At 44.4% G+C, this 17,933-nt stretch overlaps 1 protein-coding gene across 3 annotated transcripts in view; it reads right to left on the bottom strand.

Annotated features, from left to right (window-relative positions):
* COL17A1 (collagen type XVII alpha 1 chain) overlaps nt 1–12,605 on the bottom strand; it is a 169,466-nt gene extending 156,861 nt beyond the window's left edge. For all 3 annotated transcript variants that reach the window (XR_003942098.1, XM_030202785.1, XM_030202786.1), the window contains exon 1: nt 12,433–12,605. The gene's annotated coding sequence lies outside the window, so the exon portion shown is untranslated. The remainder of the gene's footprint in view (nt 1–12,432) is intronic.
* Between the last annotated feature and the right edge of the window lie 5,328 nt (nt 12,606–17,933).

Genomic DNA, 17,933 nt, shown 5'->3' with positions numbered 1-17,933 from the left:
TGTGGGTATAGTTACTGTATCTATACAGTGATATATATAATATACTGAGGTTTTTATGTGAATGTCTATCAAACAGGGGAATTTCCAGAGAGGAGAGGTTTCTAAATGGGAGAAGCAGGAGTGATTGATGTGGTAGCTCATTCTCTAGGGTAGGGGAGAGGATGCAGGGATCTCAGTGAGTCCAGGGGAGTGTTCGCTGACTGTGCTCTCCAGGGAGGAGAAGAGCAGTGACTTTTTGTTCAGAAGGAATGGATCCTAAGCAGCTTAGCCGAGATTGGGTGGCAGAGCCGGTGGCGGGAGGCGGGGATGGTGCTGGGCAGACTTATACGGTCTGTGCCAGAGCCGGTGGTGGGAGGCAGGACTGGTGGTTGGGAGGCGGGGATAGTGCTGGGCAGACTTATATGGTCTGTGCCAGAGCCGGTGGTGGGAGGCGGGGCTGGTGGTTGGGAGGCGGGGATAGTGCTGGGCAGACTTATACGGTCTGTGCCAGAGTCGGTGGTGGGAGGCGGGGATAGTGCTGGGCAGACTTACACGGTCTGTGCCCTGAAAAGGACAGGTACAAATCAAGCTAAGGTATACACAAAAAGTAGCACATGTGAGTTTATCTTGTAGGGCAGACTGGATGGACCGTGCAGGTCTTTTTCTTCCGTCATCTACTATGTTACTATGTTACTATTAGGATAGTGGGGTTCTCTCTTTCCACCAGTTGGAGCGGATCTGGGAAGGTCTCTGTTGAGCAATGCCTAGGAGAGGGATTAAGGAATATTCCCAGGTCTCAGGGATAAGAGCTTCATCCATGCTGCATATGTTCACCAAGAAGGTATTTTGCTGTGAGTGTTTCTTCATAGTAGGAGAGAAGGATTCCCAGAGGGGTTAAGGGGCAAAAACCCCAGTGGGAGCATTGGGAGGCCTGAGTGCCTGTTAGTTTGCATCATGAGGATGTGCACATGGAGAGGATTTTGGACTGTGGAATATACAGACATTGCCTGTATTTTTTCTGCTTTTGTCATGTTGATTTTTCCTTCAAAAAAATATAAACACACAGAGCATGGAATTGCTTTTTTGGGGTGAGACTGAGTGGGTAAGCCACTAGGACTGTTTGTCATCCCATAATTCCTATATTCCAGACACTGCAGCCTTAGTCACAGGTATCCATCCAACACCAAACGCTGTGCAACTCAATCAGTGAACGGCCTTTCATGTCTCAGCTTTTTCCTGGTCTTCGTGCTTTATGGTTTCACCATACCCCTAAGACTAAAGGCACTGTTGTTTTCATTGATAGGACTTGTTCTGGACTTGTTCCTTTATAGAGCGTGTTAAATAATCAACCAAGTGGATCTCTATTCCCAGGCCCTATGGATCTCTACCTTTAGAAAGAGAACTAATTCAAACCAACAATCTGATTTCCTCTATGCCTACATGCTCTTCCTCTGGCGTTTCCCCCTCCCCCCACCATGCAATTATTCTGTAATTATTACAAATTCACTTATGCCTGTATCTCAAGCCGTTGGTCCTTTTGCTTTTTATGTTTTCCAATAGATTCACTCCCCCCCCCCCCCCCACACACAGAGATGAACACTAGGGGGTGTAATTTTGAATAGCCCACAGCTTTCTGTAAGGGGCATAGCTAATGTATGAACATACAAATGGGGCATGTACACTGCATTTGCGACTGGTTTGGGGTAAAATAACCCATGTACCCTCCATCCCTGTGAATGGCTCTTTTTACTGCAAATAAAAGTACATGTATCATGGAAACACAAGCACACAAGCCACTGCTGTAAAACAGCCAGTTTCCAAATATGCTGAACTGCTCAGACAAGGACAGTGTGCCCTAGACAAACTTACACTCAGCCCTGTTCTCAGCTCAGTGTTGCCAGATGGAAAAAAATTTCCACGCCCAAAACCAGCCCCAAAAACCGCACAAAGTCATTTGCATATGAATGACACCATTAATAAATATTAATGAGTTCATTTGCATACAAGTAACATCATTAAGCCTGCCTCCGTGGGGGTTCTATTGGCTGCGGCCGTGGGAAAACCAGCCAGCCCGCGGCCGTGCGAAAAAACCGCGGCCAGCGAAAAAATCACGGCGGGGCAAAAAAAAGCTGCCCACAATCCCGCAACCCGCACGCGGTGTGAAAAAGCGGTAGCGGGTCACGGAAAGGAGCCCAATTGGCTGAGAAACCTGCAGCCCTGTCAACTTTGTCTCAGCTTACTAATGTTAACAGCTACAGTGGTGGGTACAGCACAGTACACACCTCCCTCTCCCCCCCCACAAACGTATGCACAGCATCCTCCTTCTGCCTTGATCCCATGTTTACCATGCTTGTGTCCATTTCTCCCTCACCACTTCCTGTTACACAGAACACTTGCATCCGTCTTCTGCCTTAACCCCATTTCCATGCTCAGTATCCATCTCTCCCCTCTTCCTGTTGCACAAAACACCTGCATCCCCCTTCTGTACTTGCCCACATGCACATGCTCCCTCTTCAATTCTCAGTTATTTTTTTCCATCCTTCTTCCTCATTTCTTTCTCACTCCATTAAGTTTCTATCATCCCCACTCGGTGCCACCTCCAGCAACTCCCTTTTGTCATTAATCCCCCCAGCAATGCGGTTGGAGGACTCTCGCTCAGTTTAGAGGGAATAGTGACAGTCACCCTACGCTCCTGGTCCTGCCTGTGCTTCAATGTGGTCACTGTCTGTGCTTCATGTGTAGGTAGGTGAGACCAAGAACTGCACTGTGCTTTCTCAGATGCACTCTGTATTGTGCAGTATACGCAAATTGAAATAGAAAAGTTTCTTCAAATAAAAGAATTCAAAATTTCTTGGGATGTTTCATTCGATGTTTTAATTCTGGTTAGTATAAAAATTTTCTTTTTCGAGACTTTTTAATTTGGGTCTTAAAATGACTGCTCATTTGGTATGCAGCCTGTGTTAAATATTAACATGTCAATAAAAATTCAGTCGTATTCTGCTTCTACGCAGGACTAACTGTGGTTCTCAGATGCTGTTCTACCTTTAAGACTGTGAACCACTGCATTTCAGACTTAACCACCTTATGACATTAGTAGAAAGGAAGTGATTGCCTAAGACCCCACCGGAGCAGGTAACATACCCAGCGCTTTACTCCCATCTCTAGAAGGCCAAAGGACAGAAAACACACCCATACCACTAGAAAAAAAAATATATATCTCAAAGGCCTTTGGGAGAAAGCTTGAGGGTCCCACATAATGACAGTGAGCTCACCCAGAACTGTCTTAAAATCCCTCAGGTCCTCTGCTCTTTGATTAAGAATGCATTAAGTCAGCGGCGTTCCTGGCCTGGATGGCACCCGGGGTGGAGCGCTGATGCACCCTCCCTCGGGTGTAGCGTCCCCCCCCCCGGTGAAATGACACCCCCCCTGGGTGCACGCCACTGGGGGGGGGTGCCGCGGCACGCGCCTGCTCCGATTTCGCTAAACTTTGCTTCACTGCAGCTCTCTCTGCTCCGAAACAGGGCAGACGAAGCGACGAAGTTTAGCGAACTCGGAGCAGGCGCGTGCCACGGCACCCCCCCAGCGGCGTGCAACCGGGGCTGACCACCCCCCCCTTGGTACGCCACTGCATTAAGTCATAACTTAACTGGTCACATCACAAATCATGGGACACAAACTTTGAAAAATCATTGGCTAGATTATATTCTGCTTACATCTGCAAGTTCAGGAGAGAGTACTTTCCCAACACTGCTAGTGGTTCCAGTAAAAATCAAACCTTTATAGGAATGCAGAACTATCAAACATTATTCCATACTTCATCTTAATGCTCAGACATCTGTATACATCACAGTAACTTGCCTGTTCTTTTCCAAACATATTTATGTCTAATAAAAGTTTCCTGCATCTGGTAAAGACAGGATTTAATCATTTTCCATCTTATTTACTGTACTAACATTTTTTTCCATCTTATTTACTATACTAACATTTAACCTCTAATATTCCTCTCTGAATGGGGGGGGGGGGGACCATTATTTTCAAATATAACCTTAATATCATCAGAAGTTCTAAAGCAAGGCTGCTGGCATGAGTCTCAGGGTGGGTAGACACAGAAGTAACTTTCAGAAATATCCACAGAAAGAGTGGTGGTGGATACTGGGAGCAGTGCAAGTGAAACCAAACATGAACCGGATTCAAAAAGCCAAAGAATCCTTAGTTGCAGAGAACCAAAGGTAGTTTCAGAGATCAAAGCAGGGTCCATGGTAAGCAGGAGGAAAGGAAACTGGACAGACTAGATGGGCACTGCATTTTCTATTGCTGTCATGTCTCATGTTTCTATGATTTGTCTATCTCTACAGGATATGTTTCATTAACGTCTAAGGCCCTGTTTTCATAAAGAGTCTATCCACCATTCTGTTATGTTACAGCTAATAGAAAACTAGTCTGCATGATACATCAAACAAAAGAGCTGGTAGTGAATGGTAGACTGACAAAAACTGATTTCAACAAGGTATCTTTTGTATATAAAGCATGCTGAGGCCTGCAGCGAAACTAGGACTCAATCTAAATTAAATAATTTTTTTGTATGATTAATTATAGTTTAAGGCTTAAGCTTAGAAGTCATTAATCAATTATGACATTGACTTCAGAATCAAAATGTAGAATGCCGAAGGATTCACGAAAACCATAGTTTCTAGGGTGCCTGACCGCAGGCAAACCCTACATCTGATGCAAAGCAAAATTTCTTTGCTCAACACCTGAACCTCTCATGATGTTTCTTCCTTTCATTTCAATGATTTCTTGTGTCACTGACTTACCAACACCAAAGACCATCCAACCATTATCATGGTCTATGCTGAAATGTAATTGCCCTTTCCAAAAAATCCTATAGACATGAATTTTGAACTTCGTCCTAATGTCTAGGAATTTTTTAAGTGAATGCGTCAAGAATGATTTGGGATGTGTAAACATCTTTAAAATAGATTTGACGACAAATCTGAAGGTTTGTGGATAGTTTTGAATCTTTTAGATAGATATATGAAGTGGATAAAAAAATTGACTTGAAAAAAAAAATGATGTGAATTTTATTGGATTTGCAGATTTGCTTTGAATTTGTGGAAGATCAGAAATGTATTTTTTTGTCAAATCTACTTTGGTTATTTCAGATTTTTCTAGATTCACCAGCGGGACTGGGTGAAATCTGAAATTTCCATTAAATTCAAGCCAGACATAGCTTGAATTTGACTTTCACTTGTTTACACATTTCTAGTGGTGTCCAAGCTCTACTGAATCACAGAATTAAAAAATAAATATTATTTTTATTTGTCTAAAGCTTCCTGCTTCTCAGTGCTGGGCCTTCAGCTCTGTAGACCCTTCTAGGTATCCACACATTCATCTTCAGGCCTGTCAAAGCCATTTACCTCTCATTCTATAGTTTGGCTGTGACTGTGGCCATGCCAAGAAAAATGGAGTGTGGTTTCCATTGGTACCAGTGCAAACATGCTCCATACTGGCTGGTAGATGCCACTGTAGAGTGCCAGATTCTCCTCTATGGGATGGGGAAGGTGATTTTGGTGGAGTCAACAACCCGAACTGGAACTGAACCTAGGTCTCCCACAGGGGCGTAGCTACGGGTAGGCCTGGGTGGGCCCAGGCCCATCCAATTTAGGCTCAGGCCCGCCCACCCACCCAAGCGCACACACTGCAGCTGCCTTTTATCACATGTTTTCTACTGTGTGACGTGAGTCATCGCGTAGCGTACCACGGCAGACGGCACCCGCTCAGCTGATCTCCAGGCTCCAGTGAGTCCAGCCCACCTACCTTTCGGGCTTGCAGAGGCAGACTCGGAGTCGGCAGTCAGCACAGGTCGCGGCATGGCACAGCTCGTTGTTCCATCCTACGCGGTATGGCCCGACCGTATGATGTGGCTGTGCGCGGTGGCGTGCTCAGCCTCGCTCTCGCTCCGCTCTGTCCGCTCACTTGTGGCCATCAGGGCAGGCTAAAAAAATAGCTGCACGCAGGTTTGAGCTGTTGAGCATTGAACTAGTGCGAGCCTGGCCCTGGAAATGTGGGAAAGGTTCTTTGAGAATTGAGTTCCAGTCTCGTTGGTACCGAACCATGGTGCAACTTTACTGCCAAGCAGCTGCCAGCCCACTAGCCCAGCACAGTAGGTCTCTCTCTCTCTCTCTCTATATATATATATATAGTGCCCACCCATATTAGCTCTGGGCCCAGCCAAAATGTCAGGTCTGGCTACGCCACTGGCCTCCCATACAGTGGTGTGCAGTGCTGCAGTGAGTCTTTGGGCTTTGCCAGTACATAAGTACATAAGTACATAAGTAGTGCCATACTGGGAAAGACCAAAGGTCCATCTAGCCCAGCATCCTGTCACCGACAGTGGCCAATCCAGGTCAAGGGCACCTGGCACGCTCCCCAAACGTAAAAACATTCCAGACAAGTTATACCTAAAAATGCGGAATTTTTCCAAGTCCATTTAATAGCGGTCTATGGACTTGTCCTTTAGGAATCTATCTAACCCCTTTTTAAACTCCGTCAACCTAACCGCCCGTACCACGTTCTCCGGCAACGAATTCCAGAGTCTAATTACACGTTGGGTGAAGAAAAATTTTCTCCGATTCGTTTTAAATTTACCACACTGTAGCTTCAACTCATGCCCTCTAGTCCTAGTATTTTTGGATAGCGTGAACAGTCGCTTCACATCCACCCGATCCATTCCACTCATTATTTTATACACTTCTATCATATCTCCCCTCAGCCGTCTCTTCTCCAAGCTGAAAAGCCCTAGCCTTCTCAGCCTCTCTTCATAGGAAAGTCGTCCCATCCCCACTATCATTTTCGTCGCCCTTCGCTGTACCTTTTCCAATTCTACTATATCTTTTTTGAGATACGGAGACCAGTACTGAACACAATACTCCAGGTGCGGTCGCACCATGGAGCGATACAACGGCATTATAACATCCGCACACCTGGACTCCATACCCTTCCTAATAACACCCAACATTCTATTCGCTTTCCTAGCCGCAGCAGTGAATCACAGACATAGAGAAGAAGGGAGGCCAGTAGACTAAATGCATTTCATGGATGCATGGATGAAATGCCATTCCCAGCAACACATGTAGATGTGGTCAACTTGTACGAAATAGTAACAGGTTAAATATTGCCTTAGCTTAGGGGAAAGATTAGTGTGTTCAAACAGGGATAATGTTAACTCTGCTGTCACAAACTCTTAGGCTGTAAGGACAGGCTTAATTCAATGCTATTTTACATAAGTATGTGCAATTAAATGCTTTAAATAGTCGCACTTTTCCTTCACCTTCTTCCATGTGGCTACATGCTGTAGATTGCTGACAAACACTGCAAGAAAGGAAATATACACTTTAATTAGGGTCACCATATGGCTCCAGAAAAAGGAGGACAGGTTGAGCCAGTCTGGCTTCCATTGCTGTCAATGGAAGCAAAACCTGGACTGGATCAATGTGTCCTCCTTTTTCTGGAGCATATAAAAAGAGAAGTCCAAATCTCCCGTGAAGACAAAACAAAACACAAAAAAGGCAGAAGGCAACCCAAAACAGACCAAAAACAAGGGAGTTAGAGCGCCAGAAAAGTTTAATAGGACCCTACACGGTCCATTTTTGGCCAGCAGGCCTTCCTCAGGGGTCCTGAATCTGACGTTTACAGGTATTCCTCCAAGATATTCATAAAACAAGACGCTGTATGCTGTCAAATGGCGAGCGTGAGCCAGTACACACGCTCACGCTCGCCATTTGACAGCATACAGCGTCTTGTTTTATGAATATCTTGGAGGAATACCTGTAAACGTCAGATTCAGGACCCCTGAGGAAGGCCTGCTGGCCGAAACACGGACCGTGTAGGGTCCTATTAAACTTTTCTGGCGCTCTAACGCCCTTGTTTTTGGTCTGTTTTGGGTTGTCTTCCGCCTTTTTTGTGTTCTCCTTTTTCTGGAGCCATATGGTAACCCTAACTTTAATGCTCTAGAGCAGGGGTTCTCAACCCAGTCCTTGGGACACACCAGTCAGTCTGGTTTTCAGGATATCCCTGATGAATATACATGAGCTAAATTTGCACACACTGCCTTCACTATATGCAAATCTATCTCATGCATATTCATTATGGGAATCCTGAAAGCTTGACCGGCTGGGTATGTCCCAAGGACTGGGTTGAGAACCCTTGCTCTAGAAATAAAATAGAAGATAACATGGCTGACATCCTGAAGACCCACTGAGCTGGCTCATGGTTCACCGACCTTTTGATTTTTATGCAGGAATCTGACTAATAACATGTAGGCTTCAGTATATTAGAATTTTGTCCTTTCTTTGCTCAGAGATGCTACGTTACCTAGGCTGGAGATTTTGGGACAGTCCTGGATTTCTGACCACCTCTTCCTGGTGCATTATGGGACTTGCAGAGCTTATTTCAATGGGCAAGATCAGGCACTACAACTCCCATGCTGCTTTGGGATGTAAGTTGAAAACCAGGACTGCTCAAAATCTCTAGCCTGGAACTGGGTAACTTGGCATCTTTGAATAATAGTTACAATAAATTAGCGATTTACTTTCTGGTGAAATACAGTGTTATACGCCCTTAAGGCAGATTAATTTTTACAGTATGATGTTACTTTCACTGGAATGGAGGAGTAGCCATCATGGTTGGTGCAGCGGAAAGCCAGGGTTCAAATTCCACTTCTCCCACTGATGCTTCTTGTGGCCTTGGAAAAATCATTTTATCAGAGATGCCAACTTATCCAGTTCCAGGCCGGAGATTATTTGGATAGTTCTGGTTTTGAATTTACATCCCAGAGCAGTGTGGGATTTGTAGTCCCAAGTCACACAATGCACCGTGATGGGGTGGTCAGAGATCCAGGACCGCTCAAAATCTCAGCCTGGAACCGGGTAACTTGGCATCTTTGCTTTTTATTGTATGTCCTCTTGGGCAGGAAAATAGCGGAGGTACCTGAAGTTTAACTCACCTAGGGCCTCATGATCAAAAGCAAACGCCAGCGCTGGAGGCTGTTAGCGCCATACTAGCACCGGCGTTTGCTACAGCCCCATGATCAGAGCCCTCGAGCACGTGAAACAACGTGCTCGAGGGCTCTTAGCACAAGTAGCATGCAAATGCATGCTAATCAGTGCTTAACGCATTTATCCCCAATGATCAGCATCCAGCACGCCAAAGATTGGGTTGCTGGCCGCGACAAACCCTACACCAGCTCTGAGCTGGCGTTAGGGTTTGCAGATCATTGGGAAGGAATGGTGAGCCCTGTCCAGCATGCATTTGCATGCTGGCAGGCCCCCATTCCCCCCTACAGCAAACCTGCCAGCGAGGGCAGTTCAGGATGTCCAAAATTTGGACGTTCAGCAACGGGCAGTTAAAAATGTCCAAAATCGGATGTCTCTATGAGAAAGACGTCCTTCTCATAGAACCATCCGATTTTGGACGTCCTTAACTGCCCCGTCGCTATACCTCCGATACCCCCTTAAATTTGGCCGTCCCTGCAACAGGGCAGTTGAGGACGTCCATGCTCAGGCACAATTCTCCCACACTTCTACCCCATAATCAGAGATAATTGCGTTGCTTACATTTGCATGCATTATTTCTGATCATAGGTCTAATAGTGCCCCGCGCTGTTCCGGTGCTATTTTACAGCGCTGTTTGGAACAGCGCGGGGCTTTTGATCATCTGCTAACTAGAGTTAGAATTTAGAAAAGGTTGCATTCAGCAGCCCTCTCCCCCTAGTGGGGGTGGAAGGGACGGCTGTGGGGGCAAAATATGTGCCCCTGAGCAGCTTTACTAGATTCAGTATCACCAAAGGACAGAAACTGGTTCTTCCCCCAGGAATACGCCAAGCACAAAGTTACAGAAGGAGTAATGGTAACAAATTTGATATACCACTGCACTATTACTACTACTAGTACTACTATTTAGCATTTCTATAGCACTACAAAGCTTACGCAGCGCTGCACAAACATAGAAGAAAGACAGTCCCTGCTCAAAGAGCTTACAATCTAATAGATAAAAAATAAAGTAAGCCAATCAAATCAATTAATGTACAGGAAGGAGGAGAGGAGGGTAGGTGGAGGCAAGTGGTTAGAAGTCAAAAGCAATATCAAAGAGGTGGGCTTTTAAACTAGATTTAAAGATGGCCAAGGATGAGGTAAGACGTAGGGGCTCAGGAAGTCTATTCCAGGCACAGGGTGCAGCAAGACAGAAGGAGCGAAGCCTGGAGTTGGCAGTAGTGGAGAAGGGAACAGATAAGAAGGATTTATCCATGGAGCGGAGTGCACGGGAAGGGATGTAGGGAAGGACGAGTGTGGAGAGATACTGGGGAGCAGCAGAGTGAGTACATTTATAGGTTAGTAGAAGAAGTTTGAACAGGATGCGAAAACGGATAGGGAGCCAGTGAAGCGACTTGAGGAGAGGGGTAATATGAGTAAAGTGATCCTGGCAGAAGACGAGACGGGCAGCAGAGTTACTCGTCCACTCATAAGGTCCAAATTCTATTTAGAAATAATTGTTCTAGGTCCGAGGATGTTGGGTGGCCACATTTCACCCTTGGTGACTTTCACAGTTCAGATGCCTCACTGATAATGATAGGGCCAGCTGTTCTAAATATTAGGTTTTGGAACTATTCTGTGTTTAGGTAGATAAAACAACCCTCTTCCATCAAGGTTTACCGCAGGGGTGTAGCCAGACAGCAGATTCTGGGTGGGCCTAGGCAAGAAGTGGGTGGGCACCAAATGTTCTCTCCCCCACCCCCACACCAAAAGAATATCTCAGCTGATGGGAAAATGCTTCTCTCCAGTCTCCACCTTGGTAGTCTGCAGCAGGCATGCGCTGAAAACTGAGCATGCGAAGGTGCCAGTATTGTGGAGAGCAGCATTTTCATTACCATGTGCTACTGTTGGATGGGCCTGAGCCGTAAGTGGGTGGGCCCCGGCCCACCCAGGCCCACCTGTGGCTACCCCACTGGTTTACCGACCGGCTTCAGATTCAACGGGCAAGGTGGATCCAGTCCTGAGTTAACACCACTGAATGCAGGAAATAGTTTCCATCTTGCAATGGGGGTAAATCTTTGACCGGATTCACCCTATCGGGCAAATCTGTCTCTGCACCAGCAGGACTCCAGATTTAAATCTAGAAAGAAATAGGTGACTCAGATCTGCATGGTTAATTAAACCTGCTTAGATCCCAGCTAGTTAAGATCATTTTCTTTTGTTTTAGAAAATCAAGTTTTTCTGAAAATACTTCCAATCTGTATGAGTAGTTGCACATTTGAAATATTTGGCCGTCTTGAAATAGCCAGGTAAATCTACCTTTACTCAAACCCAAACAGGGTGAATCTGGAAGTTCAGCTTGAGATACAAATCTGATTTAACCTGCCTTTCGTTAAATGCCATTTCTCTATCCTAAGCTAGTTTCCCTTCTCCTCAGCATTAACTACTGTTTCTATACCAGTCTTTTCAATATTCACATCTGTTTCTCTAAACACTGCTGCAGCTTAGTTCAAACACCAGAAAAAATGTACATGTACCTACACCCCTCTTTAGTTCCAGTGCTCAACAAAATTACTGTAGCATAGAAAATGACACCAGTGATCCTGGATGTGTGTTGCTGTTATCACATTAAAAACACAGCTGGCCAGCAGGCAAAAACCAGGGAGGACATTTAAAAAGCAAGCAGGCGATTCTTTCTGTCATCCCTAAGAATTTCTTTGACAGGTACAAATTCATGTACTGTAAAAGACCTTATTCAGTTCCAGTCAACTGATGAAAAGTGTTTTAAAAAGCCAAAAGAACCTCACAGCTCAACAAATTTATAGAAAAAAGGTTCAGATGTCCATGTTGTGTGTCTCAATACATTTGTTGAGGAAGAATAGACCCAAAGATCTTACCACAATAAAAAAACGAGTTTGGAATCAGATCTATAAATACAGCCCTGGCTGTCATGCAACGTTCAGGATTTGGATCTAAAATCCCCTGTTCTGCGACCCATATTGCAACACATCTGTGCTGGTGAGGGATAGAAAGTTTGCACCTCTAGCTCCAGCTGTGACAAACTCCTTCTACCTGCTCAGCCAAGCTATGCCCTCTGAGCCTCCAGTAGATCTTCCTTTCCACACGTTTTGCCAAATTCAGGTTAGCAGGCGACACAAGGCACATAAGAATGTGTTTCTCTGCACTGGTCTTGCTCCCTTCTATAATATTTTTCACAGTTAGCTGTTCTCAGCTACAGATGCACCAACTCCAAAACAGCCCCCAGAATGCAACCAAAATTTCTTCGTTTTTAAGCATAAACAAAACCAGGAGACACATTACACATTTTCCATGTTATGCACAAAAATAGGTGCATGCAAATTAACAGGTTCAACTATTCAGATTCCAGATATATGTAAGCAAAATATAATTTTCCGTTTCTTACCTGATGTACTTCAGTGAAAAATATCCCAGACACAGTTCCACCCTGATCCCTCTTCCTCTCTCCTGTCCTGTCCTTCTTATAACATTTGCCCTCCTACACTTTTTATCCTGTCCTTCCCAAGGTGCGTTGTGGCTGAGTGATTCCTCAAGAATGTTCACTTTTTCTTGTTTTTAATCCCTTTCCCTCGTGTCTCTCCGGTTCTTTCATTTTCCAACAAGTTCTGACAAAGGTGTGGCACAGTTTTCAGCCTCGCCCCACCCGTTCACTCAGTCCAATTATCTGACACTTAGGATATGAAAAAAAAAGATCTATCTTCAGGACTCAAACTTTATAAAAGGGAAAAGCTTCCCCTGCCTATGAAGCAACATTAACCATTTAGAGTGCTGAACAGGAAAAGGAAAGATTTCTCTGCAGCAGAATATGGCTTCTCATATGGCAAATGTGCATGGGAAATCCATCACACGAGTTTGGGTGGTGGTCCTAAGTTTTTTAAGGGTTACACATTAAGGGCCAGATTCAGTAAATGGCGTCTACAATATAGTCACATCGGAATAACGCATGTAGCGGCATTCCATAAACCATGTCTCCAGTAAGATGTGGCATATAAAATAGTGCATAGGCCGGGGGAGCATGTGTATATTTAAGTGCTGCCATTTATGCCACTGAAAATCTGGTGTAAATCAGGGCCGCCGAGAGAGGGGGGGCAGGGGGACAAAATTCCCCGGGCCCGGGCCTCCAAGGGGGGCCCGGCGCCGGGGTCAGGCTGCCGGCGCTGCAGTTCCCGGTCTCACCTGCCTGCCTCCTCGGCTCCGGGCCCCCTGCATTCGAAGCGGCAGTCACAGATTGCCTCCCTTCGGGCCTTCCCTCCCTGTGTCCCGCCCTCGCAGAAGCCGGAAGTTACATCAGACGAGGGCGGGGCACAGGGAGGGAAGGCTAGAAGGGAGGCAATCTGTGACTGCCGCTTCGAATGCAGGGGGCCTGGAGCCATGGAGGCAGGTAGGTGAGACCGGGGACTGCAGCAGCGGGGGAGCAACAGGGGGCGGCAGCGGCGGGGGGAGTGACAGGGGGCGGCAGGGGGAGCGGCAGGGGGCAGCAGTGGCGGGGGGGGGGGGGCGGCCTTGCCACGGGCCCGGCCTAGTCTCTCGGCGGCCCTGGTGTAAATAACTATGCTGTCTTTGTTACAGAATACCCTTAGCAAGTTGTGCGCATAAATGCTAATTATTGTCAATTATTGCTTGTTAAGTATGCTGATTAGCTTGTTATTTATTTATATTTTGCTCACACCTTTTTCAGTAGTAGCTCAAGGTGGGTTACATTCAGGCACACTGGAAGTTTCCCTTTCCCTGGACGGCTCACAATCTAAGTTTCTACTTGAGGCAACGGAGGGTTAGGTGACTTGCCCAAGATCTCAAGGAGAAGCGGTGGGGTTTGAACCAGGCACGTCTGGATGTTGAGACCTTTGCTCTAATCACTAGGTCACTCCTCTACTCCAGTTGTTAAGCCAATTAAGTTACACTTGCAGTCATAAAATATGCTTGGATTTTGGCACTGATCTCTACGCACGCTATACAGAATCTGAGGGTTAGTACCTCAGATTCTGTACAAATAAGGGGACAGAAAGAAAGACTCAGAAGACTTTGTTGACTCGTAATGGACTATTCGAGGTGAGGGTAGAAAAAGATGATTTGAGTCAAGTGATCTCAGAGTATGGGTAGGGGTATAAGGTATGGTAAGGGAGGCTAGATAAGAGGGGACACCAATGTGTTAAACAAAGAGTTTTGAACTGAGGACGGTATAAGATTGAGAGCCAGTGCAGGGATGCGAGAAGTGGTGGAACATGGTCGAACTTACGTGCTCTAAGGAGTAAACGGGCTGCAGCATTCTGCAGTGTTTGTAGCCGATGAAGCAAGAAGCTGGAAACACTGGAATAGACCACATTGCAATAATCTAAACGTGACACCAAAAAGCGTGTATGAGGGTTTGTATAGAAGTGTCAAGGTAACTACGGATGGACCGAAGTTTGTGCAGAGTCAGAATAGAATATATGGAATCCCAGGGCAAATGTGTGTGTGCTAATCATGCACTAGAAAATAGTTTTAATTTTTTTGAGGGAGTGTGTCTGGGGGTAGAAAGCGAGCTTTTCTACACTAAGTTCGTATATCTACATTACTATACACTAACTGGTTAGCACAGGAATAGCGTGTGACCCTTTACTGCCTACAAAATGGGTGGCAGTTGAATTAAACCCATAAAATTGCTAAATGTTTAGGTCTTTTTACCACCTCTCCAAATCTTCATATATCAGTTACCCACAATTTGTAGAGATAAAAGACCAAGGCTACGTGCATATGAGAAAGTATATTTTTTATTTGCTTACTAAGTACAGATACAATTAATAGTTTCTCATGAGAGATCAGTACAGTTACCTAAAGAGACATTCACTCAGTATGAGCACTTGCACTAATTTTCTTAATGGCCGCACGCTGAAGGTTTTACACGTTGGAGGAGGCGACCTTTTACTGTCTACTCTGTGGAACAGAGCTGTCAAAGCATTGAAAAGGCTACCTTTGATTTGCTGTTTGAGCATCGAGTTTTATGCACAAGATTTCCATTGGATAACATATCGATAGATTTGTCCATAGACAATATTTTAAGACTTCAAAGACTCCTGAGGCAGGCCAGTTGGCCGAAACATGGCCGTGTTGAGTCTTTAGAGCTACACAATAAACTTGGACTTTTCAGCATCGTCTTGAAACTATGTTCCTGTGTCATCTTCGCTGTGCTGTTTGTGATTGTGAGCATGCGAAGACTGGTGTTCTTCTGTATTTACATTGCACGCTAAAGGCAACATTAGCGCAATTTTTACAGTTACAGTAAAAATGGCTTTAACACATGGGCAAAACCTGCACAAGGGTGTACTAAGGCCACTTCTTACTGTAGCTTAGAAATCTGGATTCCTGAGGTGTTGCATGGAGAGGCTAGATGCCTGAGAATCAATAGATACTGGAGGGTAAATGTAATTTAACCCATTTTTGCTCAAATATTTATTTTTACCCTAGATTTCTAAGGAACACCGAGCAAAAACGGGTTAATTTGACATTTTATATCCCTTCTTCAGTTACTCCCAAATTTTGTATATGGTGCCTAGGTTAGTTGGAAGGTACAGTGCAGGGCGGCCGCAGGAAGCCTTTCAATATTGTTGCCATGGCTGCAGGGCTGAACTTCGAAGATTTGACTGCATATGGAAGAAAAAGCTATACATACTTCATAGGAGTTTGGCTGCAATCCAACCGCTCTAGGAAAGTATACTGCTTTACAATATTCCTAGACCCCTGATGCAGGCCGGTAGGGCCGAAACACGACTCGTGTTGGGTCGCTTTTTTGCTTACTGTTTTTGAATAAAGAGCTTGTTGAGGACACCATCTGCGAGAAGTTGTTTTTCTCCATCTTTTCGCTTGGCATTGATCTTCAGTGGAGAGGTTACCTTCTGTTGGAGTTGACTGTGTTAAATTGGGCTCATGCCCAATTTACCCGCGTAACTTAATTGAATAATGAGTCAATCAGCGCTGATAATTGGATGGTAACAACCAACTATCAGCATTAATTGGGCGTTATTTGGAGCTAAGCGTGGTTTTTTTTGGTGCTGATTTTGTAGGCGCCATAAATAAAATTTGGCCCTTAGCGAATATAATATGGTTTTCCAACAGAAAATAAATTACACCCTCCTAAAAACAAATCATCATGAAAATGAAAAAAAAATGATATAACAATAAAATTACACTGAAGTACAAACAACATAAAACCACCTAAGCAACGTGCTGTATGTGCTCACATCTATAGTTAGGTGCGTGAATGTGAACTTACACTAGTATTCTATAGCATGCACAATTGCTGATGTAGAATCTGTGCATAGCGCATGTCCCACTCCCATGCTCAATTTTCCTTTCATCTTACAGATTTGGGGGCCCTTTTACTAAAGTGTGTTAAGCATCTCTTTGCAGCTTCCTAGTGGTATGTTCCAGGGTTATGCTGCAGTAGCTACAAATTTTACAACAATTTAATAAAATTATTTATTCGTTAAGCAAATTTTGGGGTCCTTTTATCAAGCTGTGGTAAAAAGGGTCCTGCATTAGCAGCGGGGGCTATTTTTGCCGCACGCAGAGGCCCTTTTTACCACAGCGGGTAAAAAGGACAAAAAAAGACATGAGCATGCGGTAAGATTGCTCTTACTATGTGGCCGTGCCGGGGGGGGGGGGGGGGAGGGCACTTACCGTCACCCATTAAGGTGGAGGTAAGGGCTCCTGCTCTAACTTGTTGGTAACCTGGTAGTGCACGGTACTGCGGGTAACTGCCACGCAAGAAAATAGCCAGTTATTTTCCCTAGCGTGGCAAATGGCATGTGGTAGGGCTGAAACTATCCCCGGCGCCCACGCTGGGACAGCAGCATCAGATTTGCGCAAAGTCTGCGTTGAGCTTACGGCCACTTAGTAAAAGGGTCCCTTAGCTCTAATATCGCAATTCTTCAAACATTATCTTGTACTTCTTTTTTTTTTTAATTGAAAGTTTAATATTACAATTCCAAGATTATTCTTGTACAAAAATAAAGGAAGAATATAATCACAATAATTTTTCCCCCCATTTACAAATTATTACAAGAAAATTAAATTAAATATATATTCATCCTATTATAGTCCTCAATTTCAACAGAGGAACAAGTCTCATACTCAAAGGAAAAATAATCTCATACACTAATACAAAATTAGAGACCTAAAGGGAGATTCACAGGAACCTTTCTAAAACAGATTAGGGTGTAGATGTCAAGACCGTTTCTGAATTTGGAGATGGGGCTGCTACCCTCTTGGATTCCAAGAAGGAACTTAACGGATCATAAATAATATATTTCACAGAATTCAGTTTCACTACACACTTACATGGAAAATTCAGCCAAAAAAGCCCTCCTAACTGATAAACTGAAGAACGGAACTTAAGAAAACTTTGACGCCTCTTTTGAGTTGCTTTAGATATATCAGGGAATATTCTAATGTTATAGCCTAGAAAGGTCTCTTGTCTATGTTGGAAAAATTGTTTTAACATCCAATCCCTATCTGGTTGTAACAAAAAAAGTCACAATAAGCGTTGCAGGTTTTAAACCCAAATTGTCTTCTTCTAATATTTGTGTAAGATTTAAAGTTTCAAAAATTGCCTCAGTTCCTTCAACTACAAGTTGATCAGACGTACTTTTTTTCTTATAAGGCATTAAATAGTACATTTTTGAAACTGGTGGGCAAGCTTGTTCCAGTATTTTCAAACATATATTTTTTAAAAGTCATTAAAGGTGCGACAGATTCCTATCTTGGAAAATGTATTAATCGTAGAGTTTTTGATCTCTGCTGGTTCTCCAAATTTTCAATTTTGGTCTGCAACCACTTGTTTTCCTTAATAATATTTGCTTGAAGCTGTTGGCAAAAATTTTATATCTTTACTATTACTTTCAGTCTTCT

The sequence above is a fragment of the Microcaecilia unicolor genome, chromosome 5 (assembly GCF_901765095.1).
Source record: "Microcaecilia unicolor chromosome 5, aMicUni1.1, whole genome shotgun sequence".
Taxonomy (NCBI): Eukaryota; Metazoa; Chordata; class Amphibia; order Gymnophiona; family Siphonopidae; genus Microcaecilia; species Microcaecilia unicolor.
This window is presented reverse-complemented; position numbering and strand designations above follow the sequence as displayed.